Source organism: Neltuma alba, unplaced genomic scaffold (genome assembly GCF_004799145.2).
Source record: "Neltuma alba isolate B1F8T4 unplaced genomic scaffold, ASM479914v2 tig00011436_pilon, whole genome shotgun sequence".
Lineage (NCBI taxonomy): Eukaryota > Viridiplantae > Streptophyta > Magnoliopsida > Fabales > Fabaceae > Neltuma > Neltuma alba.
In genome coordinates, this window is record NW_021636118.1 from 10,991 (window position 1) to 19,628 (window position 8,638).

The window sequence follows — 8,638 nt, forward strand, 5'->3', positions numbered from 1 at the left end:
TGATCGACCAAAACATGAAAAAAAAAAAAAAATTCGCGTGCATATAAAGAAATATTGCGGAGAGCCCACTTCTGGCTAATACACAAACATTTGGAGGAACAAATATAAATAGGTATATAAAAAATATAAACATCCTAAAATATTCTCTTATAATTATTTTCACTTCAATTACACTACTAATATACTCTTTTCGTTCCTTATTATACAAGGACTTCCTATATGTTCTATAATATAAGCTGTTTTACTTAAAATGTTAATTTTTTTCACCCTAAATAACTAATATGTCTAATTAACTATAAAATTCCTAACTAATAATAACCAAACTCTTCTGATGAATAATTTTTATTAAGAATAATTTTAAAATTTTATAAGAAATAACTAATTTTAGCTAATTTTTTTAATTTATGCGCAAATCGTTAACCAAAGATTATAAAAGGGAGTGAAGAGAGTACATGCAAATGCCCTTTTTAGTAGTTAAATACATAAATCTTTATCATAACCCAATCTAACTCAATCTTAAATAGTTAAATAATACTTAATATCAAACTATTTGCAGCAGAATTTTCTATTTGATAAAATTATGGTTACAACTTAAAATATATAGTCTTATCTTCCCCAAAATTTTTAATGTCAAATGCTCCAAATCATAGCTTATGGGTATGCCGTTTAAAAGGTCTAGTTGTTCATGATTCAATCAAATTGAAGTATTGAAAAAAATTGGCGATACACTTGTAGTGGTCAAATTAATATATTTTAAATACTCACTAGCTATCTTAAATAGGGAAGATAAAAAAAACAAAAATAGGATTAAAGATGAAAAGTAAAACATCTGTTCCAAATATAAGAGCTAGTTAGGGTTTGAATTTGGTCCTATAATTCATTATGCAAGTAAAAAGGTTTTCATCTAAAGGTAGTTATGATTACATGGTATTTTAGAAAAATTAACCCATACTTATTATTAATAACTAACTTAACTAAATTTATTAATTTATTCAAATTAGTTAAATAACTCTTATATTAAAGATTCAAGTAGCAATTTTTTTTTTTTGCAATTTAAAAACTAATATGAAAATAATTATGAGATGTAATATTTGGATAATTTATATATTTTTTTTTTCATTTCTTGAATTTATTTTTTGAAAGATAATCTTTTCTTGCATATTTTTTTAGTTAACATTGTTTGAGGTGGTTTGAATATATGCAGAAAAGGTCATGTGAGCCACAAGTGAGAAGGATAGATCATATAATTTGGAGTCTTTTTGAAATGAATAAAAAAATTGAAAAGAATACTCAATGAGGTCATTAATCAGTACTTTTTGGTTCATAATTTGGAGTCCTTTTGAAATGGATATGACTTCTTGTTATTTTATAATTTTTTGATTAGGTTTTCATAATTTTCTCAGTTATAGATGTTACCTCTATGGTTAAAATCTGTTTATTTCAGTATGATAGTGTTAACGATTGTTGAGAAAACTATAAGAATCCAATACAAAGGACAAAAATACAAAAACTTGATTAAAAAAGGGGTTAATACAAATTTGTGTCTTTTTAATTTGCTTTTATTTTAATTTTAATCTCTCAAATTTCTTTTGATTTAAAATATTAGTTCCTATATTCCAATAAAAACTTAGACCATTTTGCCCATTAAGGGTTAAAATATGTGGTTTGAAATTTCAGAGACCAAAACCAAAATGAAGATAATTTAAGAGATCAGATATTATATTAACCCTTAAAAATAGATGAAACTATAGTGATAGGGGATAATCGGCAGAATGAGCACATAACAATCACCATTATCAATATGCATGTTATACCATCATGAGCATGATATGATTGATCAACTTCATGGTGTGGAAAATAAAATACGTTCACCCCTTGAAGATGTGAAAGATGCCATTGATGACATCCAAAGCTTCATTTGATCGGTCACCATCAAATTGAGGAAGATAAGATAAGTCAGATGGAAAGCAAGAAACTACTGATCATATGATGAAAAATTTTTCAAAAATCTCATAGGGACACTGAGGACCTGTTTGATTTTGAAGGGAGGGTAGAAGAGGGAGAAAAGGGCGGAGTGGGAAAGGTCTTAACATTACTATGTTTAGTTTGATTAAAAAAGAAGGGAAGAAGGGATATTTAATGATCTATTCTTTGATTCAAGAGAGGGAGGAGAGGAACAATAATAATAATCAATTTACTATGTTACCTTTACGTGTTAGTTTATATTTTTATTTATATATGATATAAATTAATTTACATTTTAATTCAAGTTACATAATTCAATGAAAATTTGGTCTTATCATATTAATGTGTATTTAAAAATCGGTAGAATAATTTTTTATTCTAGTTAATATAATAACATATTTTAAATAATGAAATTAAAAAATTTCATATGCTTTAAAAATGAATTTTTCTCCAGCCTTAAAATATATTTTAATTAATAAAATAATATATTTGTAAAAAATATTTAACTTTATAATAATAATTTTTATTTTAAATTAATTTTTATTATAATATTTTTTATCATAAATTTTTTTTAATGTTGAGTGAAGGAGTAAATTTATCTATTATAATAGTAAAAAAAAGCATCAGTATCATAATAAAATGTCGAGAGGAAACAGAGTAAACAAAAAATCCAAGTCAACTGAATCTCCCTTTCTCTCTCTCCCCCTCTCACGAGTCTCGCCACCCCTTCTCCTCTCTTCTTCACAATACAGAGTGGAAGAAAAGTACACACTCTCTTCGTCGAGGCTTGCTTCGCTTCGCCCTCCCCCTTCCTCCTTCCTCTTTGACTCCTCTCGTCCGCCCTCCCTCTCACCAACGGACACCACTATAAACTCCTCCAAGACTCACTCTGCTGAGACTCGATTTGCTAGGTCTCTTCCTTCACTTTGTCATTTCTTGACTCCCCAGTGCTTCTCTCTAACATCAAGGTTAGCTCTGGTTTCTTTCTTTTAGTTTTTTTTTCCCCTTATGGTTTTCCCCTTTGGCTTGATAATGCAGTGCGTGTGTGGGGTATACTGAAAACCTTTTTAGCTTTGTTTGGTCACTGAGAATAATAACAAGAAAGTAAAGTCATGAACGTGAAGTGTTTATCCAGCTCAATGAGATCAAGGATAGTGCTGCACTATTTTTAAGTTGACTCCAGTGAAATAAAGGCCTCACATAACGAGTGGCATTTGGAGAATATGTTATTTTCTGGACAATTTTTCTGCTTGTACTCTACGGCCAAACAGATCCATGACTTACTTTGCTAGGTTCTAATTGTTCTCCCGCAAGCTTTTCCTGGAAGAGGGGGGAGGGAGACAGCGAGAGGGAGAGGCAGACTAAGTTGACTTCGAGTGAGGGAAGTGGAGGGCCTAAAGGTAGACGCGTACATTTGGTGGGGACCCAAAAATAAAAACCGATGGATAATTATTTTTTTTTATTTTTTATTTGCAATAAATTTTATAATAATGTCTCTTATGGGCCATTAATGAAATATAACAAAAGAATATAATAGTAAAAGGACAAAAAAATTTAGCTTTCCTCCAAAAACACTCCAATTTAGGGAAGTTCGAATGAGGGTAGGGGTAGGGATAGCGGAAAGGGGGCCCTTCAAAATTTAATTAATCCATGCATATACAGGATCACAATGAAATATGGTAATGATTGGTCCAATTAATAAGATTAATTCATAACCCACAAGGGATCACTGATTCAAATCCCACTACTAATGTTTTTGGAGGAACCGCGAGTAGCTATGTACCTGGGCATGATTGAAGCCTACCATAAATTTTTATAATTATTAAGATTTTCGCGCTTTTCCTCCCCACTCCTCACTGTTAGCCCATCCCCGCTTTACCCCTACTGTCCTCTTTGGGCCGCCAGGTTTCTCGGCTAACGAAAACAATAAATATTCCGGAGGTGAGAAGGAATGAACACCTTACCAAGTCCACGGAAGGAGGATGGAAACCTGTTTTCTTTTCCTCGCTCCTTCGCCTTCTTTATAACTATCCCTAGATTTTTGGAAAGAGACAAGAAGAATTCAGTCAAAGAAGCCACAGCCAGGATCACTTTTCACTTCCTTTCCCCCAACACAATAAACAGGCTCACGCGAATGGGGAAGATTTATCTCAAGGAAGTAGAGAACAGCTGCACTCATTCGCCTTTTATTTTGCTTTACATAAAACCAACACAATAGCAGAAATTGTAGAAAAATAGCAAATATATTTAGGCCAATTCCGAAAGAATCGTTGAGGAAAATTTGATATAAAAAAAAAAAAGAAAAGAAAAATTGGAAAGAGACAAGTGGGGGTCCAGCAGACGCGAGTCTCGTAGCTTAACAAAATAAATGCGTAGAACCACCATCACTAAGCTAAATTAAGCAATTAACTCTAATCCCAGCCGAAATCCTCAATTCAATACGCCGCTACCTATAGAAAACTCTTGCTGTCGCTCAAATTTGCCCTGCCAAGGATGTGCTTCTATCTCTATTGCGCTTTCACTTCCTGACGTCAGCTCTTCCACCGTTTTGATAGGGCCTGGGCACAGTTTCTCCATTGCGTGCTCGAGGTCTACCTGAGAACTCACCTCGCTTTTCACCATCATTCCTACCATAACCACGACCACCACCAAAATTGCCACGGCCCCTATAGTTATCATTTCGGAATCCACCCCGTCCTGATGAATATTTCACTCTATCGCTGTTAGCTGCAGGAACCAAAATATTGGCATTAGGGAACATTTTCACCACGGAAAGAAAAATACAGCTACAAAATTTTCAAAAGCAACATGTGCAGGTGGTAAGACTGAAAAAAAGTGCACAAAATGCAAGTGCATCACACGATCCCTCAAGCAAGAAAATCCCAATTTCAATATATTAAGAACTTGAAGGTGAAAAGTCAGCAAGACTATACAGGAACACATTAAGTGCATAAAATATGAGCATTTAGTTAGTATCATCAGTAAAAACCGCCAAATGATTTTCATAAACAGGTGCAGGTTGGATAGAGCATGTTCACTTGCCTCGCCTTTCTTCAATAGAAAGTTTGCGATTGTCCAATATGATAGGAGTAGCCTGACACAGCGAGTGTTAAGTATTAGGGGGCAACCATTAAATAAACAAATACTAAAAGCTTAGCACCAAACATGCAAAAATCATAACAAAACAGCAAAAGCAATATGTTCTTCAATATCCATTTTATTTATTCATCAAAAAAATCATACTACTCAGAGATCAAGAATGGATACATGTCAATACCTCAAGTGCGCTATGCATTGAACTAGCCGATTCAAATTCCACAAAACCAAAACAAGATGCCTGTTGCTGGAGAGAAGAATTTGACAATTTATAACACCACACTACATTGAAGTGAATCTAATAAACTGAATCTCACAACAGCTTAACTAAGAGACTTTAACTAACCTTGTTGCTTCTGACTTGAATCCCATCAGGTTTAATGGGCCCAAATTTCTTGAATTCCCGTTCAAGTTGTTCTACTGTTGCGTTCATTGGCAAATTCGCCACAAATATTGCATAAGCCTTGCCTATGAAAAGTAAATTACAGAGTTAAAAACATTATGATAACATCAATACAAGATTTACAATAGACCCTGATTATACATACAAGAAATAAATAAAAGGATACAACACCTGCATTATCATTATTCTTTTCTGGTGCAGGATTACTGCTGGGAGCTGGTGCTTCAGGAACTGGAGTGCTAGAAACACGTGGTTGTTCAGCAGGCTTTGCTGGTGATGTCCTTACATGGAATGGAGCAGCATTATCTTTCAAAGCATTCACCTAGCACCCAAGATAATAACAAACCATCAGTCACAACACAAGAATAAAGAATTAACAAAAATTAATACAAGTGAATAAATAGGACTCACAATGGATGCAAAGGACTTCTTTGGAGCATCCTCCTGGGCGTTAGTTGCAGGCTTCTCAACGACTGGTTGACTTTCCTGCTGACTTGACTCCTTCACAGTATCAGAATCCACCACCTTTTCATTTACTGATAACTCCCCGTTATCTAATTGTTCATTCCCTTCTTTCTTGGCATAACATCAGTCTCCACAACAGCAGCTTGGCTCGGTGGAATGTTTCAGGAACATGAGTGGGCTCTGCATTTACAAGCGACATTTTGAGCCCAAAACATTTACCAAGTTAAGGAGTTGAGGAGCAGAGGACAGACAAGATGACAAGAGATACATTGATGAAACCAACTGACACAAAAATTACCAGGTTCTGGGGAAAGAAGCTGCTGGGGCACTTTCATCAGCATCATTTACAGGCACAGAACGAGAGTCAACAGACTTGTGGTCATCAAGATATCTAAACACATCATTCAGAACAAAGTAGCCTTTGTCCTGTGGGGCTAGAAAGAATGACTGGGTAAACTTCCTTTTCAGATCATCATCTCCAGTTAAGCAGCCGGTCACCACAACCATCACCCCCCTCCTTATATGATAGCTGAGCATCTGCACTCAGAATCTCCACCCTAAAGCTCGTATAATCTAAAGAGAGGATCTTCTTGTTAATGCCCTGTCCAACATGAAGCAGATCATATTAGCAACTACAAACAAGATTACTTGTTGCAGTAAATGAGAAATTTGAACACAAAAGCAGAATATGTTCAAACAGCTATCACTTTTATATATCAAGATTATAGTAAATGACAATCAAAATTGCCTTCTCATATTCTTAAGTGGACAACAATGACTACTAAAAAATGAGATGAATGAATTCATTCAAAGTATGTCCATGTTTCATGATCACCCGGTAAATTGCATAAGTACCGAAGAGTGACACAAACAACAAAGCTAATATGACATTGCTGAGTGAAGCTTGGACTGTAATTATCCATGCTCTAGGCTATTCATACCTCGTCCCCAAATACGTAAGTTTACTTAATCAGTATATTTACTTGATCAGTATATAAACATGACCGTTTATTCTCTTATTATGTTACAGTAATCACCCAGGTTATTTACCACCAGAGATCAAATAAGATTTCAAAGAGAGAAGTTGGAGACATATAATCATTATAATCATAAAATCATGATAGGCATCATTACTTGCAACTTTAATTTCTTAGAATGAAGCATATCGAATCATATACTTAAGAAATAAATTAATAGTTTAAAAACCCCTCGAGGGAGATGAATATACTTAAAAAATTTTAAAAAATGGGGAGAGTTATCTTGATTCAAGTACATCCAGCTCTATAATATCTTCAATTTTCTCACATCTGACCTGTGATTAAATTTGTCTGTCTCTTTGACAGAAGAAAAAAATAAAAAAATCTGTCTATATAACTATTGATTTATAATTAATTATTTATGGTGGTTTTATTAAATTTAATTAAAATGCTTGCGCGGAATTCCACTTGTTGAAGCAAACCATCACGCATTAAATCAAGGAAACATGCTTACATCGATAGTGGTCACCAAGCTCATACTACCATCTTCTTCAGGTCGGCTTAGGACACTATTCTCATGATAAAATCTGTAAACTAGGTGTGTTGTTTGATGAAGAATAGAGTAATACTGCTCCACAAAAGCATTGCCCACCATCTGTGGAGTTGGGACCTCATCTGCTGCCGCCATCTCAGCTAAAAGACAAAAGAGGCGCATATAAGAATATACCAAACACATCACGTTTCATAAATTAAATTCTTCGCCGTAGAAAACGACGACATTGATTTAAAAGAAAAGAAACTCTTGATTCAGGGTGTTAACAAAGCAATGCTGTTACAAGAAGCACTCCATCACTGCAATTCATATCACTTAGAAACCTACAACACGACAGTCACCAAATTATGCACGTTTATATACTAGACAGCATTGGGAGAATAAATGCCTTTACACTCAACAGTGTACCTGCCCTTGAATAAAGCCAAGAGGAAATAAATAACGTTACATACTTCAGTTTGCAAAGCATATCAAACATAACAGAAGCAAACGCAAGGGACTAACAACTCAACCCAAACCCAAGATCTTGGGCCGACTTAAAAATGTCCACAGCTAAAGAGCAAGAAACAATGATAAAACGTACACAAACATATGAATATCAAGAATAACACAGACTTCGGATAAAAAAGGCCAGTATATAATATGAATCGAATGGAAAACCTCCTGCTGTAATCAAGACAAATACGAATCGAAAACCTGACCCAACCAAAAGAGAAGATGTACCTCAAACGAAGAGATCGGGATCTCAGAGAGAGAGAGAAGGAAGAGCCGTGAGAGCGAACCCCGAAAAGGGATCGGGCGCGGAGAAGAAGGAAGAGAGGGAAGGCGGAGGAGGCGGTGGGTCAATGAAGGTTTTTTCCCTTCGATCCCCAGTCCCTCGGAAGGGCTTTAGTTTTAGGGCTAGTTTTGAGATATTGTGATGTGATTCTCTAGCTGGGCCCACAGTTAGTCTCCTAAACGACGGCGTTTTCGAAAGGGCAAGGTGTGTTTTGCGGCGATCGCAAGGCCACGAGGTGGACGTTGCGCTTTATTTATAAACGATGATCTGAACGAATCAGATACTTAAATGAGATTAGGATAGGATAAATGATCTTCTATGCGAGTGGGGATATATACTAATTGAACAAAATCAAAACTAGGAATATTATGATATCTAAATTATTAATTGTTATTTTAATT

The 8,638-nt window shown here is 34.8% G+C and overlaps 1 pseudogene; it reads right to left on the reverse strand.

The window, feature by feature from the left end:
- Positions 1-4,180: 4,180 nt before the first annotated feature.
- On the reverse strand, positions 4,181-8,230 carry LOC114713563 (ras GTPase-activating protein-binding protein 2-like; annotated as a pseudogene).
- Between the last annotated feature and the right edge of the window lie 408 nt (positions 8,231-8,638).